Source organism: Lynx canadensis, chromosome C1 (genome assembly GCF_007474595.2).
Source record: "Lynx canadensis isolate LIC74 chromosome C1, mLynCan4.pri.v2, whole genome shotgun sequence".
Classification (NCBI taxonomy): Eukaryota; Metazoa; Chordata; class Mammalia; order Carnivora; family Felidae; genus Lynx; species Lynx canadensis.
In genome coordinates, this window is record NC_044310.1 from 196322295 (window position 1) to 196349158 (window position 26864).

Below are 26864 nucleotides of genomic sequence, written 5' to 3' on the forward strand. Positions count from 1 at the left end.
ATTTTTTCCCCTTCCCTTCCCCCATGGTCTTCTGTCAAGTTTCTCAAGATCCACATACGAGTGAAAACATGGTATCTGTCTTTCCCTGACTAACTTATTTCACTTAGCATAATACCTTCCAGTTCCATCCACGTTGCTGCAAATGACATGATTTTATTATTTTTCATTGCTTTACTTACACACACACACACACACACACACACACACACACACACACCACACACACAGACTTCAAAGTAGAACAGTTTTACATAATGGGCTGAGAGGTAATGGTATACCACCAATCGAGAAAGATTAGTAAAACAAAACAAAACAAAGTAAAACAAACAAATAAAACAAAACCAAAAAACAAACAAACAAACAAAAACCCGGAAAATTATACAGTTTTAAACTTATATAAGTTTTAAAACTTATATAGTTTTAAAGAAATAGGTTAAGTGATGGCTTAGCTTCTATACAAGTTAGTGGGTAGCAGCAAAGGGGATTAAAAATGTTTTTCTAGACATCTCTAAACTAGTTATATGTTGATGGTATTTGGCTTAGTTTTGTTCTATTTTCACTTTTTTTTATTTATTTATTTATTTTTTTAAATTTTTTTTTTTCAGCGTTTATTTATTTTTGAGACAGAGAGAGACAGAGCATGAACGGGGGGAGGGGCAGAGAGAGAGGGAGACACAGAATCGGAAACAGACTCCAGGCTCTGAGCCATCAGCCCAGAGCCCGACGCGGGGCTCGAACTCCCGGACCGCGAGATCGTGACCTGGCTGAAGTCGGACGCTCAACCGACTGCGCCACCCAGGCGCCCCATCTATTTTCACTTTTAATGATGTGTGAAGTTTTGACTAACATAAAAGTTATTCTTAATGTGTTTTTTACCAACTAAGTAAAGGTTATTTGTTCTGTATAAATATTGCAAGTAAATGTGCCCACTCCATCATTCTATAGTGTATTTCACCAATACTTGATAAATGTAGTGCATGTAAAACCTCAGCAGGTTTGACAGTATTTCTAAGGAAACATGTAAATGTCTTAATAATAAGATTTTAAGGTAATGATGAATCCCTCCATAAATGATGAAAATGAGATTCAGAAGGCTTCAATGAATTATCAACTTTTCAGAGAGCAAGAGTCTAAAGTGAGATTTGAATCCAGGGTATCACTAATGCCAATGTTTTGTTTATTCAAACTATACCCCTTCACACATAGTATTATATTTTGTCAGATAAAACCCCTGAAAATAACCCTGGCCATTTCAAGTCTTGTGTTAGTTTGACACATGAAAATATTCAACACTAATATTTGGATTACTAGATGAATGGACATAAATAATATAGTATTTCTATATCACAATACTTACTCTATAGAAGGATCATCATACAAAGAAGCTTTCAAAAGTAAGTAGACCCTCTGAAAAGTGATTGACCAGTTTGATCACTTAAATTATTAACATTACCACTGTCTATTTGAATGTACTTACATAGGACTACATTGATTTTTTTTCTCATTTATCTTCATCATCATTTAGATATATGGCTCATTTAAAAATCATAATAACAGATGAATAAATTAATTCTCTGAGTGTATAAGTGATTTGCCAATTGCCAAATACTCCAAATCTAGCATGTATCAGAGCATATATCTTAATCAAGCATTTTATTTCTTCCCATAGAATTAGTGACTCTTATCCTAGGAATCTGGGAATCCATGAAATTGTATATGTATATCTCTATGTGTGTGTGTGTGTACTCTTGTAATATAAACTCTATAAGTTTCTAAATAAATCTCAATAGATTTGATAATTCAATTCTCTTAAGAACCACAGACAACTTCTTTATACAAAAAAAACTAATAGTTTTACATATTTTCAATTGTTGTTTGTTTAGATTGGTTACGTTTACAATGATGAATGGCATGTGACTACAATATTTCTTCAGTATTCCAGATAGACACTGAATCTCAAATACAATCCATTGGAAGGTCAAGACTAAACTGAGCACTAATTAATCATGCATATTCAATGCTTGAGGTTATTTAAATAATGGGCACCCCATATTTCATAGTGTGAATTTGTTCTTAGGATTCTCTAGCAAAGCCATCTTAGGCATGGTGGGGACAGGTGAGGGGCACTGCACTGGGAGCAAGAAGTGGTACTTTACAGAAGTAATAAAGGCAATTCTGCTCTGAACTGGATGAAACGCAATCAGTATCCTCCTCACTGAGAGTGGGCTCTGTTTTCATTTCAGCCCATTCTCTCCTCTGAGTATCAAGTAGAAGTTCTTCCCAAAGCCTCTGCTGCATGCCATCTCCTGAGGAGGGTAGAGTATTTGTTCTTAAAAATAGCAATGCCAGAGACAAATCAAATCAGAATCCACCCCTCTCTCCCTTTTCCCCTATTCTGTTCCCCCTTCATCAGTATTTATACAACTCTTCCCTGAATTATTTTAATGGGAAGTTAAGAACCATTCATATAAAGCTTTTCTGTTCAATAAACCCATCTTAGGTAGGTAAAATCCCATGGAAGTTCACTAACACCTATAGAAGACTGAGTATCCTTCCGAAATACGAATTTTAGAGCTTTTGTTTACACTTCACTGTTTGGGGGCCAGCAGCCAGCTAATGCAACTAACAGTGGCCTCAATCTTTCAGCGTATGCATAAACCTCTCACTAGGTCATCAGGTTGGTAGGCATGTGCAGACCATGATTATTAGGCATTTGAGAAATATAAATAATTTTTAGTTCTTTGCGAATGAGAAACCCAATTTGACTTTAGCACATTCAATTTTTGTAAAAGATTTAGAAATATGTTTCTGAACAAAAAAGCAGACTCTATATTTTATGTTGGGCTGCTTCTTTAAAAAGTTGATCATTATACAAAACATGCTGATCTATTGCAAACTTGTTCAAACTTATGTGTTTTTTGTCAGACTGACATAAGCCTCTCCTCTTCCAAGGTACAAGAGCTATGCTAATTTGTTAGCCCTTTTGTTGTCTGGTTATCAAAAGACATGAATGACACTTAGGATTTGAGAGCATGCAAATTATTTCTTAATCTTCATATATTCCCTGAATTGTCAATTAGCCTACAAAATGAAAAGGGAGGCAAAGTATTATTCCCAACAAATCAGCAAAGATGATGAATGCTTTTTCAACTACAATTTTGTTTAGTTTTATTTTTTTTTTCATATACAGTGGATATCATTCACATTGTCCACTACAGAAATAAGTTATCCCTAGGGCATTTCCCTTTCTCTATCCTAGTTTTAGCTGTATCACTCACTGTAACAGCTGAGATCAATGCAGCTTTTCAACCATCTTTAAGCAAGAATATTCAGATGCTTTAGCAGCTGCCCAGCTTCTTAAGAACTCACTAATCCTTTAATCTCCAGACACTTTTTTTTCCATAAAAGATTCACAAGCAAAACAAATGCAATATGGATCAAAAAATTTAATCAGAATGCTTAAAATGCAATTACATTCATCAGGGTGTTCTGTTAGGCTGGGTATTAAATCTGGGCTTTATTCAATATCCTCCTTTTATTATAAAGCAATATTTTTCCACTCTGTAAACCATCTGATCCCTAGGCTAATGTCCTCTCTGCTAAATATTAAAAAGGGAAAGCACTATGAAAAATGAGCTGGAGAAATATTTCACTTATTTCAGTAGAAAAAGTTCAAATCGCACCCTTTCTGAAATCTTGTCTTATATATGACCAGATAATTTGACCACTTGGAATTCTAAAGTTACGCTTTCAAACAGTGGCTAGGGGATCATTATCCTACTTTAAATGTCAAAGGTATATCTTCCTACACACCTCCTCAATTGAGTCGTCAATTTGAATTTGAAAATAATAGTCTATTGTTCCAAATTCAGTATTTGCAATGTTTAAAGGGAAGTTGGTTTCTTCATGCATGCAGAGTGGTCCCACAATTTAAAAAAAAAAAAGCCCATCTTGGTTATATTCCTCCAATTTTCTATTTCACAACTAATAGCATTCAACTGTAACAATACCTTTGAAATAAAGAGCTGTCCAGCACAGCGTGATTTGAAACAGCTGGCTGATTCTTTTAAATCTATACCCTAGCTATAACACAGTGGTTGGAGTTTTGTAAGACATATGGAAGTTAAGTGAAGCAGTGGAGGGAGTTCAGGGATCTCCCTGACAAATCCATCCTTGGAGTAAGGGAAACTTACTCAAAGATGCAGGTGTACTAGGGCCTTAAGCTTCGCTTAACATTTAGTAGATTGTGACATTTGTAAATGGCCCAATCACACATAGAGCCAGTTTGCCCCATATTTCCTCCAAAAATGAGCTAGCTTCTGAAAAAAAAAAAGATTAACTTTTTCATTTCTAATGTTTCCACCTTAAGTGAAAGCAAGCAACTGATTGATGCATTATTATTATCCTTTAATCAGTAATCAAGTAATTATTGCAATATTGTTAAAATCTATTATATGTAATTTATTCAGTTGCTACTTACTATGCTCCCACCTGACCTCACATGAAGATACTGCAGGGCAAGGAGATTCAAGGTTTCATGTGGTGCAATGTACAACTGTCTGTTTATTCTTTAAAGGTTAGGAAACTGCCACAGACAAAAATACTGTAACAGTTGCAGCTACTACTGCTAGTGGTGGCTTTAATTTTTGAGGCCTTCACATGAGAGGCTCAATGTGCATTGTTTTACAATTCTTCATAATAGCATTATGATGTTGTTCAGTGTGTATTATAAACTTGTCTCACCTAGACCCTGTTGTCTAACTATGATATATGTGGTTATTACAATTATTCACACTACAGAGAGGAAACTAAGAGCTAGAGAGGTTATATACCTTGAACAAGGTCACATGGCAAGTAAGAGATTTAATTCTCTACTGGTTACAATGTACTTTGAAACCTAGAGTTTGAAATGTTATCTCCTAATATTAGGCCCAACAGGTGAAACACCTAGAAATCCAGACCCTGGATAAAGTAGATCCAGTTCTGTGTAGAGGGTGTACCCCCTTTATGTCATGTACAGGATAGGCCATGGCCAGGCACACTGTAGCCTAGAGAGCACAGGAAGAAGTGAAACAAAGAAGTTTGCATGTAGTACAGTATGGCAAGAATTTTCCCTTCTATAAAGATTGAAGTTGAACCTTGAATCAGGACTTGGCCCTTAATCTAGCCTAAGGGAGTAAGATGTCACAAGTCCATTGCTTTTTTGCCTTGTGGGTTTCTCAAGTTTGCAGGCTGCATTGACCACCTGCCTCTTAAAGAACTGGGGAGTACTTAAGGAGCAATACCTATTAATTTGTATCCTTGCATACTATTGCTCTGTTTTTTAGGTAAGGTAAACTGGAGGGAGAGCAATCGTGAACCTGGTCGAAGTTGTTAGTCTTGTAGTATTATGAAAATACCTTGGTCTTTGTGGTGAATCCTGGCACATAATCATATACAGGGAAGAACCCAGTGGGCTAGAGTTAGGTACCTAGAAGTTACCCACAGAATATAGTTACCTTCTCTGAACTCTTTCTAAAGATTCCAAATGTAAAGGGCAGTCAGGAGTAATACATGAGTAATAAATACAAATGCACCCGAGTAAATCAGTAGTTTATCAGCTGGCATGCTACTAGGAGATACACAGCTGAGCTTGACATCTGTCATACTTTAGTCTTTATAGTACATAAATTTACCTCCAAATAAGTGATTGGTGTGACCTTGAGCAAACCACATATAAAATTATTTTTCTCAGCAGGTAATGGTTCACGTTTTCTGCATAATCCAAGACTTCTCACATTCATCTACTTCTAAATATCCTTGCTAATTTTTAGACTATGGAAAAATATGATTCCTGGTATATAAACAGTAAGCACAGTTTTCTTTTTCTCTGTAGGAATATGGAAATCAGGTATTTTCCCTATAAATATCAGCATGGAAAACTTAGTATGTACCTATTATTTATCAACCAATCCAGGACAATTTTGATAGTGAAAATACACACTAATGACAAACATTGAAGACAAGGGGGTATTCTGAGCAAACTGAAACATATGGTCACCATATTTATAAAGTACTACAGAAAAATTTCTACTATTGTTGTACATAATTCAATGTTTGAAATATAATTCCTACTTCTTTATTAAAACGGATTAAAGAAATTTCAATGAAACAATACAGGTACTGAATTATTATAGTAATAACACAGAATAACTACTTTTTCTATCCAATGTTTAATTATCAAAATGGACATATATATTAAACAAGAGCATTTTAAAACACGCATATGGTACTAGTCTTAGATCTTCTAAATATGCCTTTATAGACATATTTAAAGTTACTTCTTATTATTGTTTTAAGACTGTGCAGCAATCTAATCGTTATTTTTATGTTCTTTAAAAAAAAACACAAGATTTTTCCTTTTTATTTTCAATATGCTAAGCTACTGAGATTTTATTTATAAAGATAAAAGCATACATAGACTCTGAATGACATTGTTATTAAGGTCACCTTTCTACACTGGCATTCCAAAGAGTATAAGCAAAAATATAATATCCTATGGCATAGCAAAGTACAAATATGCAGAAGGTGGAGAATAGCACATTCTATGCACAAATAGCATATGTTGGTTTCAATAATGACTGCAAGGGAAATCCATAAAATAGTCTAATAAAAGTTTCTCCATGGAGCTCAGCTTATTCATTAACCTCTTGCTATGTTGTTCAATAATATACCCAAGGTTGATCAAATTGTCTCAAGGGTATTGCCTGCAACTGTGACATTTATATCTAACATTTCCATCTTCCACCTAAGCTCTAAGCTTCCATCACAGTTCTCACAAAATTACGTATTTGTTCGCTGATAGTTGCCAGTTTTTAATTACCTTCCCTTCCCATTTAAGCTACAGTGATAAGCAGCAACTTGTCATATTAATAATTATCCTCTGGGAATTCTAGAATGCTTTGTCTAACTCTGTGCTGAAATTTTGTATAACAAAATTGAGTTCTTCACCTGCAAGTTCATGTTCACTTATTCTCTCTCTAAGCAGTAATTAAAAAAAAATTATTCACTGACATATGTATTTATTTATTCAAAAAAGGTGAGAAATTGCTCCAAGGATTATAGAGAACAGTAACATAAATAAGGTTTATTCTTACTCTCAATAAACGTATAATCAAACAGAGGAGAGAGATAATTACAGACAACCTCAGGTACTAAATAGTATTTGAAAGACACAAGTATAGTTTTCTACAGGCATTCAGAAAACAGAAAGAATCTCTGGTTGGGGCAAGCAAAGAAGACTTATCAATGAGCTGACAGCTGGAAGAGATGGTGGAAAAGATCATTTTGGATGGTAGAGCTCTCATGGATGAATAGTAGAAAAAATAAGGTGTTTGAAGATGGGATTAGTTCATATGGCTGAAAATATAAATTTATATGTGTATTAATTCATGTAATTAATGAATGGGCCAGTTCATGGTTCATTAATCAAGAATTCACAGATAGGTAGGACAGCACTATTAAAATTTACCTTCTTTTTTTTTCTTAGAACTGCAGAATATCTAAAGGTAAGTGATAATAGCAATTATATAAAGATTCTGAAGAGTGTAGGTTCTGATGTGTTCACACTTCTATATATTAGGTTTGAAGAAGGACACTGAGAACTTGCCATCTGACTCAAAGGTTGTTTCAACAATTCTCTGCCTCATAGTCAATACAATTACTGGACTGCAGCTAATCTTAAATTGTTTCAGAGTCTCATTCAAAATAAATTATCTTAGAATTAATCAGCCTGCAATAAAACTAATAACAGATAAAATGGCCTACATCAAATTCTGAATAAAGGTTGGTAAAGGATATACAAAATTTGATCTGAGAAAATGGGACTTAGTAAGAAATTAAAGCTGTAAAGAAAATCCCCAAACAGCAGCACCAATCAGATAATGCGAACTAATAAAATAAACCACTATTTTATGATCTACCAAGAAAATAATTTACCCAATAAAAAAAATTGGTAGAAAAAAGTCAAAATAGAAAAATCATGTGTCAAAAATATATTCAGAAATTAAGTTGCTTTAATACAGTTCAATCCAAAAATAATTTTAAAGTCTGCACTAGATCACAATAGCAGAAGTAAAGCATCTACTGGGTCAAAATTTTGTGGTCCAATTATTTTGAATCCATTATAGTTTTCTCCTTTGCTACATTAGAAGCCCTTGCTTGTTTTTCATCTTCATAGTAACAAGATTTACCACAATTTTTAAAAAAAATGTTAAATAGGAAAAACATGTGAGTTAAGTAACATGCTTATAGTAAAACTGAACCATATGTTAAAATGACCATATTTATCAGAATCACATGCTATATCATGGGTACCACAGAGGACACAAAATGACCCTCACCTCCAAGATGCTTTAGGTCTTATTGTGATAAGAGGGTATGGGGAAAAGCAAACAAGAGATACATGGATTAAGTGATTAGAATATGACAGTTTCAAAATCAATTTCTTGAGGATAGATTCTCAATAATTATCTTTTATTGTTACTCTTATTTTTGTTCTCATCAAAAGCAGAAGAGATTCTACCAGAGGCTAGGCATTCCACATTTTATTGTTATAAAGCACTCTGCACATCCATGTTGTTAGGTAGATATTGTTGGAATCTGTGTTGATATTCTCTGCTGTAGTCACATTTTGTGAAATAGCCACAAAAAAACAAATAAATAAAAATATTAATGAAGTCTCAGCCTGCACTGTATTATGGCTCTCATTATTGCTTTCACTCAGTGTCCACCCTAGTGCTTCCACTCTGGTCTAGGCCTTCATCATTCTATCTCAGTCTCTTTTGAGTCTTCGAAGCCTCCAATATCTTCAAACTTCAATCTACCGACTATTAGCATATCAATTATCCAAAACCATTATTTTCCATACATCACCCATTGTGCCAGCCATGGAAAAACTCTATGACTACAGTAAAAGGACAAGAGATGAGGGACATATTTAAACTTTCTGTTAATGACTCAGGAACAGTGTTATATATTTTAATATAGAGAAGATGATAGGTATTATCCTGAATTTATACTGACACTATCTTTAAACTGGAAAAAACTATCGTATGTAAAATTTTTGACATTGTATTTGAGGATAGGGTTCAATAACAATGACCTCTGCCCACTACCGTGCATAGGATAATAGCCAACACTTTGTCACTGCCATCACTAAGTGCTCTGTCTACTCTTCACTGAGCAAAGCTTTTATTTATTTTATTTTCTGATAGTATATATTTATTTGTCTAAATAAATGAAAACAAACAAATAAACAAAGTTTCATGCTTTCGCCTTTGGGATCCTACCATTGGCTGCAGGAGATTAGGATTTTCTTAGCTCAATACTATCTAAAGAGAAAGTGGATTGATTGCACATTCCCTTCTCTGGGCTGCTACTGGTGGCTAGAATGTAGATATCTGCTCCATAAAATATAAACAAATAAATAGATAGATAAATAAATAAATAAATAAATAATGAGACCAATACCACTGCTGACATGCTGTAATAACTTCCTAAATTCTGAAATGTAACTACTGTCCTAAGAGTCTTGTCACTACAGATGACTACTGAATCTAGTACTGTTTGTGCTCCCTTCTACTGTTATCCTCTTCTCTGCTTGAAAAGACAGGTTTTATATCTGAGGGTGATACAAAGGATAGTTTTTTTTTTTAATTTTTTTTTCAACGTTTATTTATTTTTGGGACAGAGAGAGACAGAGCATGAATGGGGGAGGGGCAGAGAGAGAGGGAGACACAGAATCGGAAACAGGCTCCAGGCTCTGAGCCATCACCCCAGAGCCTGATGCGGGGCTCGAACTCACGCACCGCAAGATCGTGACCTGGCTGAAGTCGGACGCTTAACCGACTGCGCCACCCAGGCGCCCCAACAAAGGATAGTTTTAAGTAGGTAGCTTCTGAGACTCCACAAAGCTTCTGAATGCATATATGATTTGGGGCTGGAAATGCAGACTAGATCCTCACATAACTGTGTGAAAGAGAATGAACCACCCATAGATATTGTTCTTTTTTTTTTTTTTTTCCTTTCACTTGCCTATACTCCATCAATAAGTTGATAGGTTCAGTGTAAGAAGTTTGTGTTGTCTTAATTTTAATGGAGAGTCTATTCTCTACTCATTGTAGGCCAAGACTTTTATTCTAAGGTAACAACTGCAGTCATAGGATTCCATAAAATCTCTTAGGTCTACTTGTATGCTTACATTAAAAAATAACAACTCTCATGGCTGTTCATCATCTACTGGTGACCTCTGGCAGATTCAGATCACTACTCTGTTAGGCAAACTCATTAGTTCTTGATTACTTAGGTCTAGAGGTCATTAGCCTCTTTCTTATAAAGACAAAACAAAACCCCTAAAAAACAACAAAAAACAGACTTCTCTGTTACAAGGAGATTACAGCTGGAACTACTGAGTTTATGCAAAATTCGTCATTGACTACAATTAGATGCATTCCCAAATCATTCCTTTTACCCCATCCCCAAGCACACAATCAAAAATTCTCCTGTAACTATCAGAAATAGATTTTTTTTTCTGTTTAGAACTTCACAATGTTTATGCTGAATGATAGACAATAATCCTGTTATTTTATTTCACCTCAGTTTGTTGGCATTCATATAAAGGAGGACAACAAAGATTCAATATTACATAATCCATTAGTTACAGTGACTCAAAAAAGAGTCGTCTTCCTCTATGAGTTTTGTTGTGTGTGACAGGGAGGTTGTGATTCATTGTTTAATAGATATTTTCTTATTATTAACAATATACCATTCAGAAACCTACACCTCTGGGGGAAAACGTAGATCTTATTCACCAAAGGAACAATGTTACAGTTTTTTAATTCTTTCAATCTGTGGCTTGAGAATATAAATTAATAACAAGAAAAGCAATCAGCCTTCGACCTAAATTTTATGAAACTAAAAATCCATTATCAGGGAGGAAATACAGAGATGTTTGTCAGAGTAGTTTTAGTATCTACAAAATCGAGGAGTCTATAGTTAGAAACCCAGTTCATTAGGCTGGAAAAATAACCCTTTCACTAATATTCTAATATTATCTTCTATATATTTTGTGTATTTAAAATTTTAAATAAATATTTCTTTGAAACATACATAGATGAGTAATATATATATATAAATAAAATTATACACCTCAAAAATTTTCACAAGGTAAATAAATCCCTTGTATAGTGGTCACCTAGTTAAGATATAAAATACTGTCAGTGTCCGGTTCCCTTTGTGTCCTTTGTAGTCCCTAATAAGCTCACCTTTCAAAAGGCGATCACCATCCTGACTTCTAGAAGCACAGATTAATTTAACCATGAATAAATAAAATCATATAACTGAATGATAGAGTACAGATGCTTTGTTCTCTTTCGTTCAACATGATCTTTATGAGATTCAACCATGTTATACTGAAAATAGTAATCCATTCACTTTTATTTGCTATCTAGTATTCCTTGTGTGTCTATACCAAAATTAATTACTCCATACTTCTATTGATTGAAATTTAAGTTGCCAAGTAGTGCTGTAATGAGCATTCTTGAACTGTCTTTTGGTAGAAATAAATACAGATATAGTTATAGATATAAATACATGATAGGCAACTTTTACTACTGGTAACTATTGCTAAACAGTTTCCCAAAGTGGTTGATTTCTTTTAAGCAATTAAAGCCCAGAGCTGTGTAGTCTGGGAAATGCTTTTCATTGAGTCACTTTTCTGAGCTCCAGCTAGTCTTGTAATTTTTTCTTAGTCTGAAGGAAAGAAAGCAGATTCCTGGAGATGTACAGGTCATCTTTCCATGGCATATCTCATTCTACCCAAAGCATTTAAATTGAATATAACTATTATTCACAGAACTATTTCTATTTTTATTAATATGTGAAAGTAGATTCTCAACACTGACAGAAAACAAAGCAGAAAGGAAGAAAATAATTTAAGAACACTACTTGGTGTTGCATTGTCAACAAATTTAGATCTTGGAGTAACCAAAATTGTTTAATGAAGATATTATGTGTAATGTAATTTTACATTACAAACATTTCAGCATTCAGATTTTTAAAACATCTATATTAAAAATATATGGGTATATAGTTGCCAGGTGTCATTACCTGGAAAAGCCTATATTTTATTCCGAGTTTACGGACTTTGTCTATGTTCTTTTCACGTGTGTGTGTGTGTGTGTGTGTGTGAAATATTCTTTCTCACATAGTACTTGCCAACTGATATTTTAAGCATCCCCCTTGACTAAATAAAAAATTGGCAACTTTACCCTGGTCTCTCCAATTAAAAGAAAAAAAAATGCTAGTCCATAAAACCTAAAAGTCTGGGAAGTGTTGCAGTAAAGAATCCTTTTAATCCATGCATATATCCTGAATTTCTGCTCCTAAAAAAAGCCTCTCACTCTAAAACATCCTCATAGCATACTCGAAGAGCAGCTGTAATAATATATTTTATATGACATAGATTCTTGCTAAAATAACTTGCAAATTTTTTCTCTCTCCACCAGTTTTTCTTTAGTATAGTTTCTGAATTTTATTTATTTTTATTTTTTTTTAATTTTTTTTTTCAACGTTTATTTATTTTTGGGACAGAGAGAGACAGAGCATGAACGGGGGAGGGGCAGAGAGAGAGGGAGACACAGAATCAGAAGCAGGCTCCAGGCTCTGAGCCATCAGCCCAGAGCCCGACGCGGGGCTCGAACTCACGGACCGCGAGATCGTGACCTGGCTGAAGTCGGACACTTAACCGACTGTGCCACCCAGGTGCCCCTGAATTTTATTTATTTTTAAAAAAAAAATTTTTTTTTCAACGTTTATTTATTTTTGGGACAGAGAGAGACAGAGCATGAACGGGGGAGGGGCAGAGAGAGAGGAAGACACAGAATCGGAAACAGGCTCCAGGCTCTGAGCCATCAGCCCAAGCCTGACGCGGGGCTCGAACTCACGGACCGCGAGATTGTGACCTGGCTGAAGTCAGACGCTTAACCGACTGCGCCACCCAGGCGCCCCTAGTTTCTGAATTTTAATCAAAACATAAAAATAAAGAGCAAAAGGAATAACAGAAAAGCCAACTTGGAATAAAACCAAACGAAAATTTTAGAAGCCTCAATATCTTCTGAGAAATAAGTTAGAAACATTTTTTTCAAATATATTAGTTGCCAAGTTTTAATACAATTATTTTCCCTTTAACCGTTTCATTTGGGTAAAGTATATTCTAAAGGTAAATATGACATTAAAGTTTAATGTTTCACATATCATAATAAGTATCTCAAGGGGTAAAATAATTACCTAAGAGAAGGAATGTGAAGATTCTGCACTCTTCACTATAGGGAAATACATGTATTTATTACTGTAGGATTAAAGTACATGGGTTAGAAACTCACGACAATAAATCCTCTGTCATCTCTCTATGGAAAATGGTGAGTACCTCTAGGATCTGAGAAAATGCGCTACATGGAGGGCGTGATCAATGTAAGTGTCTGGACTTACTTCTGTAATTTGAAGGTACGCATGTGTTTCTCAATGTAACACACACATAAACCCACCTCTGGATGTAACTGCAATTAGGTTTAAACACATCTGCATTGTTATTCGGGGAATAAGGCTGAGGCGGAGGCAGGAGAAAGTGAGGGGGAAGAAAAGGACAGAGAAAAGGGGACAGAACATATAGCCATATAGTGGCCAACAGACAGAGGAATGGGAAATGAAGAGGACTTGGTGATGCGAGCATCAACGTAAAGCAATAAGCCAGTTCAGGGAACAGAGTAGTAACTACTTACGCTTCTCCTACCATAACTAATTGCATACCCAAGATTATCTGTTTTGATTCTCCACTGCTGTTAGCATATAAAAATATACTGAAAAAAGTTCACTTTCCTAAATGTGCAATTCAGAACTTATGAAATTAAAAGTCAAAACAAAATTTTAGAGACTAATCAAGAAAAAAAAAAGCCCTTAATAGAACTTAGTTTAGATCGTTTTGTAACTTAGCAAGATTCTCCACTGACTTAAATAAGGAACACAAGTAACCAAAACCGAGCTTGGAGGGTTAACAACATCATCGTTCTCAAAGGGACAGTTTTCCTACTAGCCCTAAGCAACTTGCTTAGCATTCTTTTTGTTGGCTATGACAAAAAAACTTAGTTTCATATGAGAATAAAATTCTGAGATAGAACGTAGAAATATACTTTCTATTACAGTCTGATATGTTTGTGGTCCAAAGAGACAATGTATGCAATGATAATGCTGCCTTCCACTCCCCTCATAGATTGTAGTGCTAAAACTAATTCAACTTGAATAATTAAAACTTAAATTCACTTATTCAGCAAACACTGAAATCTAAATGAACAACCATTGCTGTTACCTTGTTCCTCATTCATTCCCTTGAAATCTCTTGCTCTAGACAAGGTCTTTTGATAGGCACAATTCACAAATATACAATGACTGTAATTTATAAGATATAGTCCAATCATCATCTCCCCATCTGGTTCACATACATTATTTAACTGTTGTCAAATTATAAATATATTTCGATTCACCATTTTTTAGGATGAATTTCATTAATGGTCTCATATATATATTTATTTTATAAGCTGAAATGATAATATTATCCAGGTAAATGTCTATTTAAAGAAAAACAAACATACTATGTATGATTAACTTTAGTATTAAAACTTCCCAAAGTGAATTTTAAATTCATTTTAAAGTTATAAAGCTATGTCTTCCTTTGTAAAAAAAAATACACAATTAATTCTGATTTTCTAGGGAATAGTCTCTTGGTTTTATGATAGAAATAGGAAGTAGTGACTCAGTTTGCGAATTGAATTGCTCATTGTGAATCTCACATGGAATGTAAAAGCTGAAGGTAATAATGATGCAAATGACATGTGCAATTAGTAGGTTACATTCCTAAAAATGATCAATTCTGTAAGACTCACTTCAATGTGCAATTTGCAAAAATAGCGATAGTGTGTAAGAAATTCAAAATTTTAATATTTCTTGTCCTATTTATGTAGATGAATCACAAATTAGTAATTCATTTCAAACTTGCAATGTAAATGATGAAACAAAATGAAGTTGTTGATGCAATTATTAAACTTCTCTCGTAAGTTTCTATAACTGCACAAAAATATAACCATGATTTATAAAAGGTCTCTTGGCATTCATCCTAAATATTCATCAATTATCAAAAATCAATATTGATTCTGGAAGTCTGTGTGAGAAAAGCCATTGGCCAATTTCTATTGTAAGTCATAAACTTTCATGAATAATAAGGAAAGGATACCATGGCTATATGATGTTGGACATAGGAAAAAAAGAAGATATTGTCTTTCACTCTTTGTAATTTGACTCGATTTGTGCTTTTTAATTACTCCAATTATTTTCTAATAGTTCAACATTATTCTGATTAATTTCTGGCTACAGGGTCTTCAAAAGACTGTTATAAACCTAACTCTCTGAAATTGCTGCTTTCTTCATTTTAGCAAGCACCAAGAAACTCATAAAACAAGTTTATTCATGTCAAATTTTAGATTAAAAACAGATTGCTCCTTTTATGTGATAAGAGATTTGAGGCAAAATGAAGTCACCTCAATTATCATTGTCCCTGGTTTTATTGTTCACTACCCATCTAAGATAAATAATTAGCTAGGCCTTCCAACTTGCAAGCGATTCACACATTTAAAAGTCTGTAATTTTCTGCATTTCTGCCCCTTGCTGACACAATTAAAGTTTATTGACAGTAAATACTGTAAATTTCTATTTTTCCCATAGAAATACTTGGTGCTATGTAACTGATAGGTGACTTTCCAAATTACAAAAATCTTAAGTACAATAGGAATATTTATGAATATTTTAACACTAGCACAGAGTTAGGCTCTATGATAAATAATTACTAAAAATAATTTGGTATAAAAAATTATTTCTTAATGCTGTTTCTTTTTGAGATAAAGGAAATACATTTAAAAAAGAATTAGGGAAAAACCAAAGGCAACGTTGATAGAATGCAAAAACAATTTGAATATCACCACCAACATTATAAAAAATACACTTTACTGATATTAGCTAGACACTAATAGTAAATTGTTTTTGTAATTTTCCTCACCTATCATAGGTGATATATGTAGTATACACACACACACACACACACACACACACACACACACAGACATACACGCACACTCCTGTGTATGTACACATGCACCATATTTTATATTCTGAATACTGGGGACAGTAGTGATATAAAATCAAAATATATATTTAGAAGGAAGCATCTTTAGAAAAACAGTAATGAAATTCACACATTTATGTAGTACTTAGATGTCTGCTTTTGCTTAGTTGTAGAGAAGACATACATAGATTCGCTGTCAATGTTACATGCAGAGATCATTCTATCATACTGATAACAGTGTATCCATATGATTTGGCTAGCTAGGAATTACTGTCATTTCACTAAAGAGTAATGAGACAAAGACAAAGGAATCTGACTTCTGAGAGGAAACTGAAGTGGATAGAAAAATTAGGTCTTGGGTTATCTGTAAGAATTAAAATAGTTATAAAAAACAGAGGAATTTTATTATTCTAGAAGAGGTGGGGTTTGAGGCTCAGAGACACAAGGGAAAAACAACTAAACCAAACAACTTAGTAGGTGGAATAAGTGTATATGATCAGTAAACAATAAAAAGACCAATAAACTAGAAGAGAGGATTTGTAATGCTGGCTAACGAGGTAATAGAATGATCATATTAAATTTTGATTACTCTCAAAGCCAAGAAAGGATTTTTTTTTTAATTTAAGGCATAAATAGATAATATCATGTTATAAAAAGGGCAATTCCTTTTCTATTTCTAACTTTACCATTTTAAATTACTTAGTTGTGTCTGAGTCAATATAAAACGTAATCATTCAATAAAATTTTAATTGACCTCACTGTTATTGAAATATTCAAAGATACTAATAAAAAGAGCTGTACATCTCTTTAAAACCTCGTTTACAATTCTGGTTAGACGGCACGTAGAATAATCATGGAATCTAGGAAGTGTTCATTTCAAGAGAGGACTCCACACTTTTCCTCACTGACTTAAACTATGCCCCATGTTTATTTGCTAAAGGGATCAGAACAATAATTTTACAATATACCAATAATTGCATGATGCTAAAAATCACAATTAACAGTTTTTAAAGCCAAATTAATACTATAAAGTGTGTTTCTTGTTAGCAGAAAATAAAAACAATTTTCACACTATGTTTTCAGTTAAAATCTTACTTTGTTCTTAATATTTTTCTCTAAGGGATGGTGGCATCTTCTTTTGGTGTCATAGATCAGAAAAAGCTATTTCCCATAGATTCCTATTCACATATTGACAGAAAATATTTGTAAGTTAACACTAATTAGAGTAATTCATGAGGAGAACACTGTATACTTGAAACTTTTTTTTAATCTCAAATTAATGCTGTTTTCTTGTCTATGTTTGTGTTATACAGGCAAAAATAATCAGAACTTTTAGAATGGGTGAAGAAAACTTGTAAATATGTAGTACAGACACTTTCCTCAAAGAATTCGAGATACTAAATTGAACCGTAAAATATGGTCAATATTTGATCATTATTTTACCTAGGAAAAGGGAATTTCATGTGGTAAAACCTAAAAACAACAAAGTATGCCTAAGATAATGTAAAGCACCTGAGCATGTAACAAAATAGGAAGCAACACTCTGACTCAATAATGGGAACCCGTGGAGATCTCCCACATTCCTAGGCTTTTGCACATTCACTGTAGAAATGGAAAGAACCAATCATTTTGGTTATCCTTTTTTTTTTTTTTTTTTTTTTTTTTTTTTGGTTTTCCTCCTTGATGCCCTTGATGCCCTGTTTCACTGTCAGGGATCCGAGGCAGGAGCCAGTGAGGAGCATCAGAAGCACTGAGAGACAATGCCGTGAGTCCAGCTCTGCTGGCAGCCGGAAGGGGCCTAGACCACCAGGCCTGTCAGGAGTTCCCACAAGTCCTGCCACCATTTTGAGATTTCCTCAACACCCAGCCCCCAAAAATATGTCTGTACATTTACTATCTTTGTCAATTCTTAATTCTTTTCCAAACTCCTGTTGATGCACTGGCCTCAGCCCCCTTGCCCTGCCTCTCTCCTCTTCTGGGCTGTTGCAGTGTCCTTGGTCTTTGGCATCAAGCCCATGATACTCAGTCTTCATGACTCTTGTCACAGTCCATGGGCAGTCAGGTGCTGCTCATGGGCCTGTGGGATTTTACAAATTCCTGCTCTGAATTCACATCAAAGGGAACATTTTCTTCCTCCTGGGGCTCTTGAACTCCTTCTCTGCCTGGAGCACCCACTTGAGGCTGCTGCAGGCCATGTACTTGTTCAGAAGCTGGTGGTTCAGGTCCAGCAAGTCCTTGCCCCTCTTAAACTTCTGCAGCAAAATGACAGTAAGTTCCAAAGGTATACAAGGTGGCAACAAATCTTCCACGGGGAGCAGTTTGCAGGGCCAGGCATAGTTCACAGGGCTGGTGGCCACCTATTGGGGCAGCAGCTGCAGTAGGCTCTCCACAATCTTCCCAAATGGCATCTCCTCCACCCTGGCACAGGAGCAGTCCATGACAGGTACCTCTGACTGTGCCACCAGCTGCCTATCTGTGGGGGACATATGCAGGCCACCCATGGGGCTGAGCACAAGGCTGCTGAAACTGTGGCCCAAGCACAGGCAGCACGCCAAAGCCAGGTAGGTCAGCTTGTGGCTGATGTTGTGCCAGGGGTCTCAGTGGACTGGCTCCCACAGAGCCAGCAGTCAGGGCATGCCCAGTGGGCCCAGAATACCATCATCCCAGGTGGCCGGTGGCTTCAAACCAGTAGCAGCCCTGAGAATGCCCTCCAAGGCCATCTTGTGCCCCCTGCCCAGCTTTGCTCCTGTGGTCCATAGGCCCAGACTCCCTGAACTTTAGGAGGGATCCTCAGCAGCCACTCTGATTATCTTTTCGACTAAATAACTCTAATAACTCAAGTAGTCTTTTGATTAACTCAAAATCATGCACAATGTTGGATATAGATGAATTTATTAGATGAATATATTAGGTGAATTTATTAGATGAATTCATATAGATGGATATATTTATTTATATAGATATAAATAAAGTTTATATACATTGATTCGATCAGAATTCTTTTTCACTCAAACTCTTAACTCAGCTACAAACACATTAACATTTAGATGACAGTGTGCCTTTGTTTAGGATTTTATGGGAGATAACAAATAGGAAAATTCAAAAATATTTTCTATATTTATAGTTCTTGCAGAATTTTATTTGCTAAGTTTGTTAAAAAGTTTTAATTTCCATGGGGCGCCTGGGTGGCTCAGTTGGTTGGGTGTCTGACTTCTGCTCAGGTCATGATCTTGCAGTCCGTGAGTTCGAGCCCGGTGTCGGGCTCTGCGCTGACAACTCAGAGCCTGGAGCCTGTTTCAGATTCTGTGTCTCCCTCTCTCTGACCCTCCCCCATTCATGCTCTGTCTCTCTCTGTCTCAAAAATAAATAAACATTAAAAAAAATTAAAAAAAAGTTTTAATTTCCAGGAATTATAATTTTGGACTTTTGAGCAATAGCTAATGAAAGTCCCACAATTTAAAATACTAAGTTGCAGTGTTAAAACATGAGTACATCAAATCAAAATATAAAAATAAGTCCCGAAAGCAAAATATTAGGATCATTATCAAAGAAAATCTACCCTGGACTAGATAACTATTTTTTTTTCTATCTTAACAATTAGGTAATTGTATTTACCAACGTCACTTATTTTTACCACATCACATTATTTTAATCTCTCTCTACCCTATACTTTTTCTTATGTTTATTTTTGCAATCATTGTAACGTTAATGTTTCTTTTCAGTTCCCAATACTCTGACATAATGTTAAGTCCTGATTAGCTAAATATCCAAACTAGAAAAGTTAATGCATAGGTTGAAGAGGTATGAGAAAAAAAGGGGCAGAGGAGAGGTGTCAGAAGAGAGTCAGCAAAAAGCTTTTTCACCTATATTAACGAAAGGCACACATTTTTGTCTGTCTAAGTAATCAGAATAGTACCTAAAAGATAGATGAGCTCAGTATATATTTGTTAAGGAAATCATTTGAGGAAGACATGTATTGTGAATTAGGTTTAAGTTAAAGAGGAACAATACTACAATCAAAATAACCATCTAGAAAATCCACATAGTAATTCCATATTTATATTTCAATGTCTTTACTCTATAATAATAAATATGACAGAAAAAAGACAAATGTGAAATATTACAAAATATGACAAGAAAATTGTAAAAAAAAAACCCTCTAATTTTACTCATAATTTGATCTTGAATAGGAAAATGTGGTAATATTAACATAAAGTACAGGTAATAGAATATCTTATCTCTGATTTTAAAAAATATGAACTTTAAGGGCATATGGGTGGTTCAGTCGGTTAAGCATCTGACTTTGGCTAAGGTCATGATCCCGTGGTTTGTGGGTTCAAGTCCCGTGTCCAGCTCTGTGCTGACAAGTCAGAACCTGGACCCTGCTTCAGCCTGTGTCTCCCTATCTCTCTGCCCCTCTACCACTTGCACTCTATCTCTCTCTCTATCCCTCTCTCAAAAATAAACATCAAAAATTTTTTAACAAAAAATAAAAATAAAAAAATATGAGCTTTATTTGGGACATTTTGTTGGAAGCAATGATTGGGCGTCTACATATGATTTTTGAGCTCACACTGCAAGTATTTAATTGGATTGATTGTCCAATAAACAGTCATTGGGAAGTCATTATTTTGAATATAGAAAAGCCATTCTAAATGTTCTATATTTATACATCAAGAGACTTAGGAAAGAAGAATTGCACACATGGCAAATCCTTTTGTATCTCTGTCTTGATGTAAAATGATAAAGACTGATGAGAATTGCCTCGATGGCAGTACATTGTGTAAGGAATTTAAAAGCTTTCAGGGATGCCTGGGTGGCTCAGTTGGTTAAGCGTCCAACTTCAGCTCAGGTCATGATCTCGCCTTTCGGAACTGGAGCCCCGCGTCAGGCTGTGTGCTGACAGGGTCTGAGCTTCAGATTCTGTATCTCCCTCTCTCTCTCTCTGCCCCTCCTCTGCTTGTGCCCTGTCTGTGTCTCTCTCAAAAATAAACATTAAAAAAATTAAAAAGCAAAGCTTTATTATGAGTACCCTGTTTCATCCTATGCTGTCCACTAAAAAGTCTCAAGACCTTTCAATATTTTGTAAATAAAATATAAATAAAATACATACATTAAAAAGATTTATCTATTATTGCTCAGAAGACTTGGAAAAATCTGTCCTGACCATAAGATTAAATGGCTCTATAGAATGTATAATATATTTTTTCCTAGTTTATTATAGATTGGTATCCCCTCATTTGTCATCCAATTTCTTTATTGGATTATCTTAACAATAAAGGAGGTATTCTATTTAAAATACTTAGACGATGTTCTTTTGCAAAAGTAGAATAGGTTGATAATAATTTTATCTGTTTCATAGGAAACATAATTTTGCTTTAATAAGTCATAACATAATCATGTGCAATGCTGGGAATAGAAAGCATTATGTTAAACCAAATCACATTAGATTTTGTGATTTACTTTAAAAGGAATCTCAAAGAACAACAAATATCCATTCTATTTGTGACTATTTGGTGTCTATTAGTCACAACTAGCCATCGCCCCCAACATAATTCTCCATCAGTCTTCCCCACAGAGTTAATGGTACCATCATCTATCTACATACTCTAACCAAAGAGCAAGAAGTCATTCCTATTTGTAACCCAATTCACCTACAAGTCTTACCAATTCTAGCTCCAAATACATTATAAAATGGCTACGTTATTTCCATCTCTATTGATATGTTCTCTTGGAGTAAAGTGAGAATCTCCTGTTCACGAAATGTAAAATAAATAATAAAAGTATGCGCATTTAAAGCCCTACAATTACTTCCTCTCACAATTAGAATAAATGAAAACATTACTGTGATCTATAAAAAGTATTCTATGATCTTTTCCTGGACTCCTCTTTGACCTCATTTCCTATCTTTCCTTTTGCTCACTTTTCTTCTTTGGACTTTTTTCTGTTTCATGATCATGACTAGCTTATTACTGTCTGAGAACACCTAGGCAAAGCCCTGCCTCAGCAGACATTTTGTAGAATCTAGTAACAGAAACTAACAAAGTCATGCCTGAAGATTCCCAAACTGGTCAGAGTTCTATAATATACATTGTATTACTGTGGAAGTGCAGGTATAGGCCTTCAGAGAGCTTGTTAGAGTAGGACAATCAAAGCAAAGTCCCCTGATAATGCAAACATTGCTCTGATCAGATCTGAAACTTAAAGGCTATAAATTCCTTTCAGTCCTATAATCAAGTATGAATTATTTAAGTGAAGGAGCAAATGCAGACTTTTATAGACATTTAAAAAGTAAGCCAGCAAAACAGCATTTGTTGATTCTGGAACTAATGTGAATCACATTCTTTTTAAACTGTATTATCTAAGCTTGTTTTCCTACAAAAACCTTCAGTTACTTGCTAATAAAAGCAAACATAAATTGTAAAATATACCAACAGATCTATGACAACAAACACATTGACCTAAATTACCTAAAATTTTTATTTTGCTTTTTAAGTGTTCTGTAATTCTAATGTGATTTGAAGAATACAAGTATTCTGAAATGTCACAGAATATAAAATGTATAAAATGGCAACTTAGTCGATACATTTTTTTCAGATTCTTGTTAATTTGGTCCAATGTGGATAAAGAATGAAACAGTACAGTTAATGTTAAATCATTGTGTCTTCTACACACTATATTCCTTGAGGGTTTTGATTCAGCTATAGAAAAGCAACAATCCAGGCAGAAAATTGGCAAATGGGCCTGAAACTCATATTTTCTCCAGTGAAATCATCTTATAATCATTTGCAAGAATTGAACATTTCTGCAAATATAAAGATCTGCACATGGCAAAATTTACGATTATATAAACATGCACATCATCCAGATTTAAGTGATAAGGATCACATCAATGCAGAAAAATAGTAATAGATATATAATTTTAAAAAGAAAGTTTATAAACTTACAAAAGAGGAATGACATCAGAAATGGTAAGACTTTAAACATAATTTTAAAAATCACATGGAATGCCATTTTATATGTGTATATATATTCTTATAAAGCACATTTAAAAAAATTAATATTTATTTATTTTTGAGAGTGGGGGGTGGAGAAGGGGAAGAGAGAGAGGGAGACACAGAATCTGAAGCAGGCTCCAGGCTCTGAGCCATCAGCACAGAGCCCAATTCTGGGCTCGAACTCCCAAATTGGGAGATCTTGACCTGAGCTGAAGTTGGACGCTTAACTGATTGAGCCACCCAGGTGCCCCTTATAAAGCACATTTTTTTAATGAAGTCAACTGTTTGATTCAATCTTTGTGGGACAATTTAAACTGTCATAATAACTTAACAAATGTTCATATTAGAATCCTGTTTTCCAGCCTGTGCACTACACATGATCATTCCATCCCATAAAAATGAATTCCAAGACTGAGGAATTCAACTAGAAATCATTAGCCCTCTTCACTTTTCAAAGAAAAGCATCATTACAATCATAGCGTCCACTTAAAAATGGAACAATACCCATATAACTGTTTAAAGTTATGAGATCCTTATGATGAAATCTAGGACTTTATGGGTATATAGAGGGCATTCCTGGGTAGCTGCTCTTCCTCTGATTAATACCCATCCTTGCAGACTTTAGGTCAGATTTTTTAGATAGGAAAGAACCTCGCATGTTTAGACAAGGGTGAAATATGCCTCCTTGCATTGTTGAGGGTCTGTCCTAGAGGGAGTGGAAAGTTAAGCTCGAGAGGAAGATAAAGGGTTTCCAGAAAATAGGCAACTCAATCTCACAGAAAATTTAGAGTTGAAACAATAAAAATTAGGAAATCAATGAAACTCTGCTGACCTCTAACTATGCTTCTATCTTCAGGTTTTGCAAACTCAGATCATTCTTGTATCCCTAAATGGATATTGCTAAACAGCTTTAGGGTTAGCCAACAAAATTTTCCTAATATGACTGATCCTTTGAAATGAAACATAAAAAGGGGCGCCTGGGTGGCTCACTCAGTTAAGCGTCCAAATTTGGCTCAGGTCATGATCACGTGGTTCATGGGGTCGAGTTCCACACAGGGCTCTGTGCTGACAGCTTAGAGACTGCAGCCTGCTTCAGATTCTGTGTCTCCCTCTCTCTCTGCCCCTCTCCTGCTCACACTCTGTCTCCCTCTCAAACATAAATAAACATTTTTAAAAAATTAAAAAAACAAATGAAATAGAAATGGTTTGTATGAATCTATACACTAGATGCCAGAGTGGAGAGGAGTCATACTGAATTTGTTAAGTGTGAAGGCAAAAATACATAATTATCTTTTAAAACCAATAAATAACATTCATAAGTGACCATTTCTACCTTTTTAAATTGATACTATATGTCCTGTAGCTCAGCTATTGGGTTGTTCTTTCATGAAAGAAACCCTAAATTATTATTTTCTTTCCTTTATTCCATGGCTGGTGCCTGATAATCTACATTGCCTATTTTACAATATATTGAATGCCTAAATCAATAAACACTTTAAAAATTATTTGGTGTCATAGCCCATGCCTTTTCATTTTCATTATATGCCTCAATTTTTTTTTCTGACTCAATTTTTCACCAATTTCTGAAATAAAGCCTCAATTTAATCATTTTTACCATGTACAAATACCAACTTTGCTCACACCTCATAAGGTCTATTGCAACAGCCTCCTAAAAAGTACCTCTTCCTTGATTGTTTCCTAAAATATAAAAATCATTATGTTACTCGCTACCAAAAACAAAACAAAAAACAAAAATAAAAAAAGTTTGATGACTTACCATTTCCTCTAAGATAAAGTCTAAATATCCCCAATAGAGCACATAAGTCCCTTTAGAATCTCCTCTCAACAATTTTTCACTTGATTTTTAATCATTCCATTATATGAATCCTTTGATCTAATCACACTGCATGGCTTCAATTATGTCAGAACATGCTATGTTATTATGAAAAGCAGTATAACATGTGGTTAAGAGCCCAGACTTTGAAGCCAGCTTGCCTAAAGCCACACATATGTAAGCTGACAACAAAAGCCAGCACAAAGTTGGCAAATTGCAGCAATATGATAGCTACTACTATGTACAATCACTCTATTCTCTCTGTGTCTGCTAAACCTACCTTCCTCCTGCTCTGGGCATGCCTATTCGCCCTGGAAGATTTGGCTTCAATGTAACTTCATCGTGGTATCTCCAGCCTTCCCAGGTGCTATCCTATAATAATCACTGCATCTTTATTGTAGCATTTTATCAGCTAGGAGCATTTATGAAATGTTTAGATTTTTTCTCTAATGTTACAAATTTGACTTATTAGACTGTAGAGGCTAATTTGTTATTTTAGTAACCCCAGTACTGGGAAAGTGCCTGACACATAAGAAGTTTGTTGAACTAAGTTAGGTGAAACGAAACAAAACAAAACAAAACAAAAATTAAATCACATTGCTTAAAATAAAAACACTGAACAAAAAACAAAAGCCTCAGCTCCAATATGTATTTGACAAACAGTTTTAGATTATGAATGTACTTACTGTATTTTTCTAAGACTATTATAAAATATAAATTATGCTGGGGTGCCTGGGTGGCTCAGTCAGTTAAACGTTATTTGACTTTTGATTTCAGCTCAGATCATGATTTCAAGGTTTGTGAGTTTGAGCCCCATGTCAGGCTCTGCACTGACAGTGGAAAGCTTGCTTGGGATTCTCTCTGTCCCTTTCTCTCTGCCCCTCCTATATACACTCTCTATAAATAAATAAATAATATATATATATATATATATATATATATATTTGCCTTATAAATATATTTGCCTTTCTTGCCTTTCTTTCTCCAAATTGTTTCCTTTTCCTTCCTGTCTCTTCCACCACTCATTCTGGGATTAGCTATATGAATCTAATAGAACTTCTAAAATTTTAATTAAATAATATTCCAGGAGCATCTGGGTGGCTCAGTAGGTCAAGCATCTGACTGTTGATTTCAGCTCAGGTCATGATCTCACAGTCATGGGATTGAGCCCTGCATAGGGGTTCCTGCTGAGTATGAAACCTGCTTGGGATTCTCTCTCTCCCTCTCTCTCACACACTCTCTGTTTTTCAAAATAAATAAACATTAAAAAATTATTCCACATTTTTAAGATTGTGAAGAAAGGGGAACCCTCTTGTACTGCTGGTGGGAAGGCAAACTAATACAGTCACTGTGGAAAACAGTATGGAGATTCCTCAAAAATTCAAAACTAGAACTACACTATGGTCCAGTAATTACACTGCTAAGTATTACTCAAAGGATATAAAAATAGAGATTCAAAGGGGTACATGCATCCTGATATTTACAGCAGCATTATCTACATTAGCCAAATAATGGAAACAGCCCAAATGCCCATCAACTGAAGAATAAAGAATACATAGTATATACACAAAATGGACTATTTTTTTTTTTCAACGTTTATTTATTTTTGGGACAGAGAGAGACAGAGCATGAACGGGGGAGGGGCAGAGAGAGAGAGACACAGAATCGGAAACAGGCTCCAGGCTCTGAGCCATCAGCCCAGAGCCCGACGCGGGGCTCGAACTCACGGACCGCGAGATCGTGACCTGGCTGAAGTCGGACGCTTAACCGACTGCGCCACCCAGGCGCCCCCAAAATGGACTATTACACAGCCATAAAACTGAAT

The 26864-nt window shown here is 35.0% G+C and overlaps 1 protein-coding gene and 1 pseudogene across 1 annotated transcript in view; both read right to left on the reverse strand.

Moving 5' to 3' along the window:
- The window catches only part of ERBB4 (erb-b2 receptor tyrosine kinase 4), a 529970-nt gene that overhangs the window by 427606 nt on the left and 75500 nt on the right, over positions 1-26864 (reverse strand). The gene's annotated exons all lie outside the window — the stretch shown is intronic.
- Positions 18230-26864, reverse strand: part of LOC115521576 — a 33630-nt pseudogene continuing 24995 nt past the window's right edge.